The following is a 13,666-nucleotide window of genomic DNA, read 5'->3' on the forward strand; positions in this document are numbered from 1 at the left end:
TATCAAGGCGATTTTAATGCACCTTTGAAGAGACGTGAAGTTCAGAGTGGTTTAACAAGATGGTTTTAATGCCCCTTTGAAGAGACGTGGAGGTCACAGTAGCTTAACAAGACGGTTTTAATGCCCCTTGGAAGAGACGTGGAGTTCAGAGTGGTTTAATAAGATGGTTTTAATGCCCCTTGGAAGAGACGTGGAGGTCACAGTAGCTTAACAAGACGGTTTTAATGGCCCTTGGAAGAAACGTGGAGTTCAGAGTGATTTAACAAGACGGTTTTAATGCCCCTTGGAAGAGATGTGGAGGTCACAGTAGCTTAACAAGATGGTTTTAATGCCCCTTGAAAGAATCGTGGAGTTCAGAGTGGTTTAACAAGATGGTTTTAATGCCCCTTGGAAGAGACGTGGAGGTCACAGTAGCTTATCAAGGCGATTTTAATGCACCTTGGAAGAGACGTGAAGTTCAGAGTGGTTTAACAAGACGGTTCTAATGCCGCTTGGAAGAGACGTGGATGTCACAGTAGCTTAACAAGAAGGTTTTAATGCCCCTTGGAAGAGACGTGGAGTTCAGAGGGGTTTAACAAGACAGTTTTAATGCCCCTTGGAAGAGACGTGGAGGTCACAGTAGCTTAACAAGACGGTTTTAATGCCCCTTGGAAGAGACGTGGAGTTCAGAGTGGTTCAACAAAATGGTTTTAATGCCCCTTGGAAGAGACGTGGAGATCACAGGAGCTTAACAAGACGGTTTTAATATCCCTTGGAAGAGACGTGGAGTTCAGAGTGTTTTAACAAGACGGTTTTAATGCCCCTTGGAAGAGATGTGGAGGTCCCAATGGAATAAAAAGACAATATCAATGCCCCTTGGAAGAGTGGTGGAGGGTCCAGTGGAAAAAAAAGACAATATCAATGACCCTTGTAAGAGACGTGGAGGTCACAGTAGCTTAACAAGACGATTTTAATGCCCCTTGGAAGAGATGTGGAGTTCAGAGTGGTTTAACAAGACGGTTTTAATGCCCCTTGTAAGAGACCTGGTGCTCAGAGTGGTTTAATAAGATGGTGTTAATGCCCCTTGGAAGAGACGTGGAGGTCCCAGTGGAATAAAAAGACAATATCAATGCCCCTTGGAAGAGTGGTGGAGGTCCCAGTGGAATAAAAAGACAATATCAATGACCCTTGGAAGAGACGTGGAGGTCACAGTAGCTTAAAAAGACAATTTTAATACCCGTTGGAAGAGACGTGGAGTTCAGAGTGGTTTAACTGAGACGGTTTTAATGCCCCTTGGAAGAGACGTGGAAGTCACAGTAGCTTAACAAGTCGGTTTTAATTCCCCTTGGAAGAGACGTGGAAGTCCCAGTGGAATAAAAAGACAATATCAATGCCCCTAGGAAGAGTGGTGGAGGTCCCAGTGGAATAAAAAGACAATATCAATGACCCTTGGAAGAGACGTGGAGGTCACAGTAGCTTAACAAGACGATTTTAATTCCCCTTGGAAGAGACGTGAAGTTCAGAGTGATTTAACAAGACGCTTTTAATGCCCCTTGGAAGAGACGTGGAGTTCAGAGTTGTTTAACAAGATGGTTTTAATGCCCCTTGGAAGAGAGGTGGAGGTCACAGTAGCTTAACAAGATGGTTTTAATGCCCCTTGGAAGAGAAGTGGAGGTCACAGTGTAATAAGAAGACAATAACAATGCCCCTTGGAAGAGACATGGAGGTCACAGTAGCTTAACAAGACGATTTTAATGCCCTTTACAAGAGCCATGCAGTACAGCATATTAAAAACATTATTCCCATTATTGGGGAGTGGGTCTCCCATAGTCTTTGCCTATGCCTTCCAAGCAAAAGCTGCCAAAAATTAGGATGGAGGAACTTGCAATGCCCCTTATAAGAGCCATGCAGTACAGCATATTAAAAACATTATTCCCATTATTGCGGAGTGGGTCTCCCATAGTCTTTGCCTATGCCTTCCAAGCAAAAGCTGCCAAAAATTAGGATGGAGGAACTTGCAATGCCCCTTACTAGAGCCATGCAGTACAGCATATTAAAAACATTATTCCTATTCCCATTATTGGGGAGTGGGTCTCCCATAATCTTTGTCTATGCCTTCCAAGCAAAAGCTGCCAAAAATTAGGACGGAGGAACTTGTAATGCTGGCAACATGGACCACGGTCACCCTGGTGGTGTAGTGGTGATGGAGGCTGAGGATAAGGAGTAGAGCAAAAAACAGCCGAAATGAAGAAGCGTATACCCATGTGTGGGTGTGAAATGGTGCATGGGAATACACCTCCCAAAATAACACAGTGGATTTGACTTTATGTAACTCTGCTGTCATTTGGTGGTGAGAAGTCTGGCCCAATCCAGCCGTTGTTCATTTTGATAAGGGTCAGCTTGTCAGCATTGTCAGCTGACAGGCGAGTGCGCTTACCAGTTATAATTCCCCCAGCGGCACTAAAAACACGCTACAATAACACGCTAGCGGCAGGGCAGGCCAGGACCTGCAAGGTGTACAGAGAGAGTTCATTCCAAGTGTCCAGCTTGGATACCCAGTAATTAAAAGGCACAGAGGAAACACGGAGGATGCTTGTACAGTCAAGGTACTCCCTCACCATCTTTTGAATCTTTCCACTCCTTGTGAGAGTACCCCGCACCTCAGGGTCTGTAAGCTGGGCGGGTCTCAGAAAACTGTTCCAGAATGTTGACAGTGTTCCCCTGCCTCTGCTGGATTGGAGTTGCGTCTCTCTCGCCTGTGCGCCTTGGTTGGGCAACGTACTGTGACCTCTGCCGCTAGCGTGTTCAGATGGGAATTTTTTTAACAGTTCTGCAGCAAGGGCCTTCTGCTACTGCCCTATTTTCGTAGACCTCTCCTCCTCAGGAATAAGAGAGTGAGAGTTCTCCTTGTAGCTGGGGTCTAAAAGTGTCACCAACCAGTAATGACTGTCACCAATATTTTGACAACGCGAGGGTCACGGTTAAGGCAGCATAACATAAAGTCAGCCATGCGTGCCAGACTGGTAACGGTCAAGACTTCCGTGTTCTCACCAAAATGACGACTGACCATGCTATCCTCCTCCTCCTCCTCCTCCCCCCTGTCCTCAGGCCACCCACGCTGAACCGACGGTATGACAGTTGTACAGGTATTTCCGTCTACAGCGCATGATACCAGCTCCTGTTCTTCCTCCTCCTCCTCTCCCTCATTGTCCCCCAACGCACGTTGGGATGACATGAGGCTGGGCTGTGTGTAATCACCCGCTACGGCTTCTTGTTCCATCTCATCATACTCTGGCTGCAATGCCTCCTCTTTAATTCTCTGCAGAGAGCATTGCAAAAGACAGATAAGTGGGATGCTGACGGTAATGATGGCATCATCGCCACTCACCATCTTGGTGGACTACTCAAAGTTTGTCAGGATGGTACATAGGTCAGACATCCAGGTCCACTCCTGAGGTCTTATGTGTGGAGTCTGACCTGAATATCGACGGCCTTGTTGCAGCTGGTACTCCACAACTGCTCTCTTCTGCTCGAAAATCCTTTGCAACATGTGGAGGGTAGAGTTCCAACGTGTGGGGACATCACACACCAGTCGGTGTGCCGGAAGCTGCAAACGCTGCTGCAACACAGCAAAGGCTGTGGAAGCTGTAGCCAACTTATGAAAATGAGCTGACAGGTGGCGTACTTTGATGAGCAGATCTGGCAACTCGGGGTACGATTTAAGAAACCGCTGAACCACGAGGTTAAGCACATGAGCCAGGCATGGTACGTGTGTGATCTCGCCTCACCTCAGAGCCGCCACCAGGTTACTGCCATTTTCCCACACGACCATGCCTAGATGTAGGTTCAGCGGTCTCAGCCACAGATCTGCCTGCTCTTTCACAGCTGTCCACAACTCACAAGCAGTGTGAGGTTTATCACCTAAGCTTATGAGTTTCAGAACAGCCTGTTGCCGCTTGGCTGAGGCAGTACTGCAGTGCTTCCAGCTTGTAACTGATGTGGTGATATCTGAGATGGAGGATGAACATGAGGAGGAGGAGGAGGATGATGCGCAGTAGCTGTACACTGTGGGGGCAACTCTGACTGACATAGGGCCCGCAATCCTCGGTGTGGGGAGGATGTGTTCTCTCCCAAGGTCCGACTTGATCCCGGCTTCCACTATATTTACCCAGTGTTCCGTCAGGGAGATGTACCGTCCCTGGCCACAAGTACATGTCCACATGTCCGTTGTCAGCTGGACTCTCCCAGTAACTGCATTGTTAAGGGCACGGCAGATGGTTTGGGACACGTGCTTGTGTAGTGCGGAGATGGCACACCGGGCAAAATAGTGTCGGCTGGGGAACGAGTACCGAGGGACGGCCACCGCTATAAGGTTGCGGAAGGATTCCGTCTCCACCTGCCTAAAAGGCAGTTGTGAAATGTGCGAATTTAGGACTGTGGCCTGTGGGGCATTGGCTACGAATTAGTGCTTTCGTTCAAAGGTCTGGGATATGGACAATTGAATGCTGCAGTGGGACGTGGACGTGGACGTTAATGCTGTTTCTTGAGAAACTGCCATAACAAGTGAAGACTGAGAGGAGGGGGCATCTTTGCATGCAGTATGGACAGAGGATTGCCTTGTACGCACAACAGTGGGTTCTCTTACACGCACAACAGCGGAAGAAGCAGTGGTGACACCCGCTGACACTGGTCTTGGACCCTGGGGTTCGCCCCACAAAGTCAGGTGCTTTGCTGACATGTGCCTGATCATGCTGGTGGTGGTCAGCTGGTAGTTTTGTCACCCCTGCTGATGCTGGCCTGGCAGGTGGTACAAATGGCCTTTTTGGGGTTATCAGCAGAGTCTTTAAAAAAATTCCAGACTCTGGAAGACCTACCGGTTATACCGACAACGTCCCTCGTGTTGGTGTTATGGGGAATGGTTGCCCGCCTTCTGTCTGTGGTCACCACACTGCTTCTTCCTGCCTGTTGGGGTACTCTGCCTCCCTCCCCCTGTGTGCTGCTGGCCTCACTCTGTGTGTCCTCCTGCCACGTTGGGTCAGTTACTAGATCATCCACCACCTCCTCCTCTTCCACTTCCGCACCACGGTCCTCCTCACTTCATGGCAATTGTGTCTCATCATCGTCCACCTCTTGTGACAAATTGCCAGCGTCGCCTACCTGTGGCCGTGGCTGTTCAAATATTTGGCCATCGCTACATGGGATCTCCTCTTCCACCACTTCAAGCAGAGCAGGCGAGGGGCCCAAATATGGAAATGGACCAGTGAACAGCTCTCCAGAGTGTCCAACTGAGGGAACAGTTGCTGTCTGACGACACTCGGCATGGTGGGAGGAAGGAGCATCAGGGTGAGGAGGATTATGCGGTCGAGACTCACGGCTACTAAGACTTGACCGTGTGGAAGACGGACCGGAGGTGGTGGTGCCAGGTGACTGGAAGTATTATCTGCTTTCCAATTAATAACCTGTTCACACTGATCAGTTGGTAATACTGGTGTTGTTTTGTGCTTCCCTTTTAATTCAGTCAAGAACTGGAAGTGAGAAGATGTGGCTGTTGGTTGTGGCACATTTTCACCTTGGCCACGGCCCCATCCTCTGCACGCACCATCACCAGAACGTCCAGTTCCACGTCCCTTGCCACACAACTTGCCCATTGTAAATGAAGTAAAATAGCTTACACTCGCACTATCAATGGCAAAAGGGTAATAAAAAGGAGATTTGAACCGTGGAAGAGGAAAACCACAGTTCTATTTCTCTGGCCTACACCAGAATCTTTTAAACAGATATATTTGTGTTTGAACAGTCAGCGAGACACTCAAACTGTTTTTTTTTATGTAAAAAAGGCAAAACGGTGGATTACACCCAGATTTGAACCGTGGAAGAGGAAAACCACAGTTCTAGCTCTCTGGCCTACACCAGAATCTTTTAAACAGATATATTTGTGTCTGAACACTCACAGACACACTCAATTTTTTTTTTTGGGGGGGTGGGGAATACCAAAAGGTTAATAAGACGGGTATTTGTACAGTCTGACTGAGGGGAAAAAAAAAAAAGAGGATTTAGATGAAAAAAAAAGGATTTTTCCTGGCCCCTGAGACCTGGGGCTAATTCTAGCAACTTGAGCAGCGGTGGCACACAGGACTGTAATGCAGTGTTTGTTGGTATAACCACTGTGTCTCCTATACAGCCTGCCTGCCTGCCTGATATCTGGGATGGATATTAGTCCTCAGAAGGACTGTTAGTTTGATTTTGCAGGCTTTAGAGACCCTATACTACCTATTTCGCAGTATAAATCTCTCCCTAGCTCAGCAGTACTCTCCCTACACTATCTGATCCGGAGCGACTGTGTCCAAGATGGCAGCGCCCGGTTTTAAATACTCCAGGTGACGCTATGCGGCCAGCTAATCACTGTAATGCCCACAACCAACATGGCTGCGGCATTACAGTGACTGGCTGGCAATCCGTGCATGTTCATTGGCTCTGTAAAGAGCGCCAAACATGTAGGGCGGAGACCCGAGCTCCCGCCCGAGTAACCCGAAAATGCTCGCTGCTCGCCGAACATCCCGAGTAGTGAGATGCTCGGGCGAGTACCGAGCAGTGTCAAGCATGCTCGCTCAACACTAGTCATCTCCCATGAAGTCCACTTTGGATCAAACAACGACGGATGGTGCGATCTGACACTGCACTGTTCATTGATCTTGAAGTTCACCTTTAATCTCTTTAGAAGTTTTCCTGGGCTCTCTTGTTACCATTCGTATTATCCGTCTCTTTGATTTGTCAACAACTTTCCTCCTGCGGCCACGTACAGGGAGGTTGGCTACAGTCCCATGGATCTTAAATTTCTGAATAATATGTGCAATTGTAGTCACAGGAACATCAAGCTGCTTGGAGATGGTCTTATAACCTTTACCTTCAACATGCTTGTCTATAATTTTCTTTCTAATCTTCTGAGACAACTCTTTTCTTTGCTTCCTCTGGTCCATGTTGAGTGTGGTACACACCATGTCACCAAACAGCACAGTGAGTATTTATAGCCCTATATACAGGCCCACTGACTGATTACAAGATTGTAGACACCTGTGATGCTAATTAATGGACACAACTTGATTTAACTTGTCCCTTTTGTCACATTATTTTCAGGGGTACCATCATTTCTGTCCAGGCCTATTTCGTGAGTTTAATTTTTTTAAAAAATTCTGTGGAAGCAGGGTTGAAAATCAATGTCTGACTTTCATTTGTTAATTTTCAGAGATTTTTAATTTATTATTACTTTAGTCATATTCAAGTTATTTCTGTGACCATTGTGGCTTTTCTTTCATTAAACGAGGGGTACCAACAATTTTGACAACGTGTGTATGCTATACTACTTGCTGCACTGATTCCATATTTATATTTCACAATTATTTATGAAACATATGTAATTTGAGTTATGCTATTGATACTGGTGCTAGATATTTGCGCTTGACTAATTTAATTTATGCTTAGTGCATACAGTTTAGTTCAGTACATATAAGACTCTTCTGTTGATTTTTGTGGGTATTGTACCATACTATGTTATACTATACTTCCATCTAGTTATCATGTTTGTGTGTAACACCCCCCCCCTCCTTCTGTGTTTTTATTATTATTCTATGAAATAAAATAAATTAATTTCTATTTTGGCTACGTTCCCTGTTCTTTGTACGTTTAATATATGTATTGGGTATATATTCCTGTTTGAATATTAATGTTATCACTTTAGAGTCTTGTCAAAGTTCTTTGATAACCGAAATGACCCCCAATCCCACCCCCGGTGTTCAGAATTCAATAAGTTCCCTGCAAACTTAAATTTTAATAAGGAAAACAATTATTAGAAGCAGGTATTGCATTAGATGTGGACTTTGAAGCAATGAATGAACACAAGAGATGAAGTAATAAATTTTATTACTTATGTCTATATTTATTTCTAATTGCACAGATATTTAAATAAAATAATTACAAGTATATATATTTGCCAGAGCTGTATATATAGCTATTGAGGCTGTTCTACACCCGGGTGGCGAGCATTTTTATTGGTATATGGTCTCCCATCCTGGTATTTGTGCTGCCCCCATCCTGGTATTTGTGCTGCCTCCATCCTGGTATTTGTGCTCCCCAATCCTGTTCCTCCATCCTGTTATGTGCTGCCCTCATCCCTATCCTGGTATGCATGGTACGCCTCATCCCTATCCCGGTATGCATGGCACCCCTCACCACTAATCCTGGTATGCATGGCACCCCTCACCCCCAATCCTGGTATGCATGGCACCCCTCACTCCCAATCCTAGTATGCATGGCACCCCTCACCCCCAATCCTGGTATGCATGGCACCCCTCAACCCCAATCCTGGTATGCATGGCACCCCTCATCCCCAATCCTGGTATGCATGGCACCCCTCATCCCCAATCCTGGTATGCTTGGCACTCCTCATCCCTATCCTGGTATGTATGGTACCCCTCATTCTGGTATGCAAGGCACCCCATCCCTCATCCTGGTATGCATGGTACACCGCATACCTATCCTGATATGTATGGTACCCCTCATCCCCGTATGCATGGTACCCCTCATCCCAATTCTGGTATGTATGGCCTCCTTACCCCTCATCCCCCAATCCTGGTATGTATGGTACCCCTCATCCCCCAATCCTGGTATGTGTGCCCCCCTCATCCCCCAATCCTGGAATGTATGGTACCCCTCAATCCCCAATCCTGTTATGTGTGGCCCCCTCATCCCCCAATCCTGGTATGTGTGGCCCCCTCATTCCCCAATCCAGGTATGTGTGGCCCCCTCATCCCCCAATCCTTTTATGTGTGGCCCCCTCACCCCCCAATCCTGGTAAGTGTGGCCCCCTCACCCCCCAATCCTGGTATGTATGGCACCTCTCATCCCTTTCACGCTGCACACATACAAAAAAAAAACACTTATACTCACCTTTCTTCCCTGTGCTCCAGCGCTGCGGTGTCCTGTTCTGCCAGAGGCTGGGGGAGGAGTGTGGCGCCAGAGTACGCGCGTGCCCATACTGCGCTGTCCGGCGCCATTTTGCTGAAGACACACTGAAAATGTGTCTTCAGTAAAATGGCGCCGGATAGCGCTATGCGCATGCGCCGACTCCGATGCCTTCACTCCTGCCCCGGTCTCTGACGAGAAGAGAGGCACCGCGGCAACACTCCTCCGGGTCAGGTAAGTATGTAAGTATGGCGCTGGAGATCGCGGTATGCGTTCAGTGTCTATGCATACCGCGATCTCCGTCGCCATACACTCCTCTTACCTGTAACGGCTCTATGCATTCTTCTGTCTGGAGCCAAACTGCATGCGCAGTCTATAGATGCTTCAGACAGAGGGACGCTTGCAGCGTTATATTATAGATATATATATATAAATCTGATTTGAAGTCCTTGATTCAAAATCAAAATTACATTTTTATTTGGCTGGGAAAAGCAGTTGCAAGGCAAGCAATCTTGATTGGCATAGATCCATTTCCTTCTTCCAATATTTTGTCTTTATGAATATTTATTTCCAAATCGGTTAAAGTGTACGATGCCATTATTTAATAATTACTAAAGTAGACAATCTGCAATGTATTTATCATTGCCTATCTCCACAAAACATTGGCATGCTTCATGTATTTTCTAGCTTCCATATATTATTGATGCTTGTGTAAAGAATTTTGATCTTTTTAAAAATTATCATATTTATGCAGATTTATTAAGGTTTTAATCACTATCATAAGAATACAGATACTTTTTGATTTTGTTTGGAAACTCATAATTAATCCCATATTATAAGACCGCAAAAGGTCTAAAACTTAACTATAAACTTTACAAACTTTTCTTGATATACCTACCAACAGCCTTTTTCTACTTTAAACAATGTAAAACATTTTTAAAAAGCACCAACAATAAAGAAAACTAAAATTACCTGAATGGAAATAATGCAAACGTTTCTTTTCACAAATCCTAAGCCTTCATGTGTAAGTATTAAGTTTGAGCAAATCTGCTGAAATTTGGCAGATTCACTCAAATTTACTCAGGAAATTTGGATTGCCCTCAAATTTATTTGATGTGCATTATTATGCTGGGATGTCTATCTAGACCCCTAAGTATAATAAACATAGGTAACCAAAATAAAAATATATCCTTGCTTGTCGTGCTGCACGAGAAGAGGACGAACCACACTGAAGAAGACCACCAGGTAGGAGTGGTGGTTGCACAATGGGGTACCATTTTTAAAATATTTTTAACCCTTTTTGACCATCTATAATCCTTCAAAAATGACAGCTAGCCATCCAATATTTTGCTGTATTTGCAAAATAAATCATAAAAAATTTGGATTCAGGTAATTTCTGATTTTCTTGTAAAATTTGAGCAAAATTCAATTCACTTCTAACATTTTTGCTTATCTGTATCTTGTATTTGTCATTTAAGCCCTTCCCAACATCTGCAGTACATGTACTGCACAGCGGGAGGTGGGTTTCCGCAACTTGTTGTACAAGAAGAAGGCTTCCTTGTCACCATCGGTACCCCACAACTATGTAGTACCAGTGGTCGAAACGATCACACTAGCCAAGGAAAAAAAGTTAAAAAGTTTAAGAAAAATTTGGAAACATGTAAAAAATAAAATAAAAAAGAAAGTAATAAAAAATGGAAACATTTTTCACAAGTAAAAGCGCTGTTTTTCTGAAACAATAAAAGTAGACAAAAAAAGTACTCATGATTGGCATCGCTGCTTCTGGAACAACCCGATCAAAAAAATGATCACATTATTTAACTCATTCATTGAATACTATAAATACACACAAAAAAAAAACACAATAAAAATATAGCTTTTTCATCATACTGACACATAAGTCAAAATAAAAAATGATAAAAAAATCATATATCAAATGGTATCACTGAAAATATCATCTCATCTGTCATCTCTCAATGGGAAAACAGAGTTTTTTCATGTTACAGTAACTCAAAAGCATTGGTAAAGCAACACTAACTCCCAAAAATACAATCCAGTGAAATCCATGCTCGGAAAGCCAAATGATCCCCATTCTGAGCTCCGCATTAATCCCAAACAATAGTTAACATTCCTTACCAAGTTGTAGTAAAATTCAAGCATAATCCAGCACTCCAAATATTTTCATGAAAACAAAAAATTATTATGTGTGAATCCAGTATTGTTTTTTATGTTTTATTTTCAATAGCCATACATTTGCTGGGATTTGTCTAGTGAAAACCTGGAGGTGTAATTTGAAGAACCGGGACTCAAATTCCAAATCTTTAAAGGAAAGCAATGATCAGAAAATTACTTACTGTTTAATTCAGGTTACATGCTTTTTTTAAAAGTAAGCTGCTGTGGGAAAAAAATACTATTAAACTGCAGATATGGTGTAAATCTGCAAGTTAATAGTGTTCTGAAGTCATGATGCAGCCGCATTGAAAGCCCGGCTATCAGGAGAAAATTAACTTAGTTCCTTCTGGCAGCCTCCTTCTTTCAGTCATGGTGGATGGCTCACTGCTTCAGTCACCTCTCAGTATACAGTGAGCGGCGGCTATAACCACATCACTTCACAATGACCTGTGCACAGGCTCATTAGACACTTCAACAGAAAACATAGAGTTGGAGTATATGCATTGTCCTATGGACATGTGTTATTTCCTGATACCACAGGAAGTTAGACTCTAAAAAAGTCTCAGTGGCAGGTGTGAAAATAGCAAGATTTCTATTTTGTTATTGTTAATAAAATGAGCTGCCAGAGGAACAAGCAGAATTTAGAAAAAGCAGAGGAACAAGATATGTAATTGCTAATATTAGATGGATAATGGAAAAGGCTAAAGAATATAACAAGATCTATTTTTGCTTCATCGACTACAGAAAAACCTTTGACTGTGTTGATCATCAGAAACTTTGCAATACCATGAAAGATATGGGTGTGCCGAACCATCTAATCAATCTCATTAGGAACCTGCATGGTTCAAAGTAGAGCGCGGTGCCAGACAAGGCTGTATGTATCCTGTCACAATTTCTCTGCAATTTATATGCAGAATCTATTTAAAATTGCTGGACGAATCATCAGCAATCTTAAATATGCAGATGATACAACATTGATAGCAACAAGCGTAGATGGAATGAAGGACTTATTACGAAGTGTCAAGATGGAATGGAGATCTGGAACATGGGACTCCTATTCAATACAAAGAAGACAAAGATATTGACTGCTGCCAGGTATGACAGGGACACATTTGAGATGAATAGCGATGAGCTGGAAGTTGTAAAGGACTTCAACCTACTTGGATCAATGATCACTCAAGATGCAGAGACGACACCGGAAGTCAATAAGAGAATAGCTATGGACAAATCAACAATCAAGTCACTGGACAGTCTTCAAATCCAGGAACATGTCACTGGCGATGAAGCCATGGCTCGTACATAGTCTGGTCTTTTCTGTAGTAACATATGGATGCGAAACCTGGATGATAAGGAAACAAGAAAAAAGAAGAATCAACACCTTCGAAATGTGTTGCTTGAGAAGGATGCTATCAATACCATGGATCTCAAGAAGAATAAACAAATCAATTTTGGAACAAATCAAGCCAGACATGTCACTCAAAGCAAGGATCACCAAGCTATGACTTGCCTACTTTGCACACATCATACGAAGAGAGCAATCACTGGGGAATGACACCACGGTCGGAAGAATAGAAGGAACAAGGTGAAGAGGAAGACCAGCAACCAGATCGCTTGATACAATCAAGATGATGATGGAGGAAACTCTAGTGGACCTATCTAGGCTTGCACAAGATCGATCTTCCTACAGAGCATTCATTCGTCAAGTCGACATGGCTTGAGATTGAGCTGAAGGTTGTTAATAATAATATAATAGTACAAATTGTGATATGGATAAAGAAATAAAACATTGATGAAAAAAGATATCTTACATGGAAAATAAATATTTTTACATATTATGTGTTAGCCCAATTATAAAAGTTAAACTAAGCTTCAAGATGCATTCTCTATTCTTCCATTGATCAGACCCCTAAAACCTGCTATTAGTTTCAAACTTACACAGACATTGATGCTTAAGAGTGTGTGATTTCTCCTTCCTCCTCTGCCATTTGTAGTGGGTTCCCTTTTTTATCTTTACACCGATACACAGTCTGTATGAATTAGAAGGAGAAAAACCAGCACACAGTCCTTTTAAAAAAAAATAATGTGCTCGAGGAAATTGTTAGTGGGGTTTTTCCTAAATTTTGTCAGCACTGCATCCCCCCTGATGAAGCTATAACTAAAAGGGGTTTGTAAACGGGGGATCCCTCCACTGTGGGGTCCGTACATGGCTCTACACTGTGCCTAATTTCCGCATGGTATCTTCTAACCATATTTTCTATCTGCAACTTAATGCTTTAATTTTCGTTGTTACTTATTATTGGTCCTTTTGTGTCATGATTATTTACAAACTTTGTGGTTTGTAGAGAAATATTTTTTTGTGATTATAGTAATACACAATTGATGTGGATTGATACAATCTTTTTACTATTAAGCACATTTTATTACAGCATGCTATTTGTCCTGTAAATCAATTACTATACTGAATATATATTTTTTGGACCTATGGCTGTATACATTTGATTTGTATATTTGTGTGAGCTATGCATTGACCCCCTTTGTGCCCACATGTCTTGTTCCA

The sequence above is a fragment of the Phyllobates terribilis genome, unplaced genomic scaffold, assembly GCF_046119375.1.
Source record: "Phyllobates terribilis strain yellow unplaced genomic scaffold, ASM4611937v1 Scaffold_2__4_contigs__length_985480577, whole genome shotgun sequence".
NCBI lineage: Eukaryota > Metazoa > Chordata > Amphibia > Anura > Dendrobatidae > Phyllobates > Phyllobates terribilis.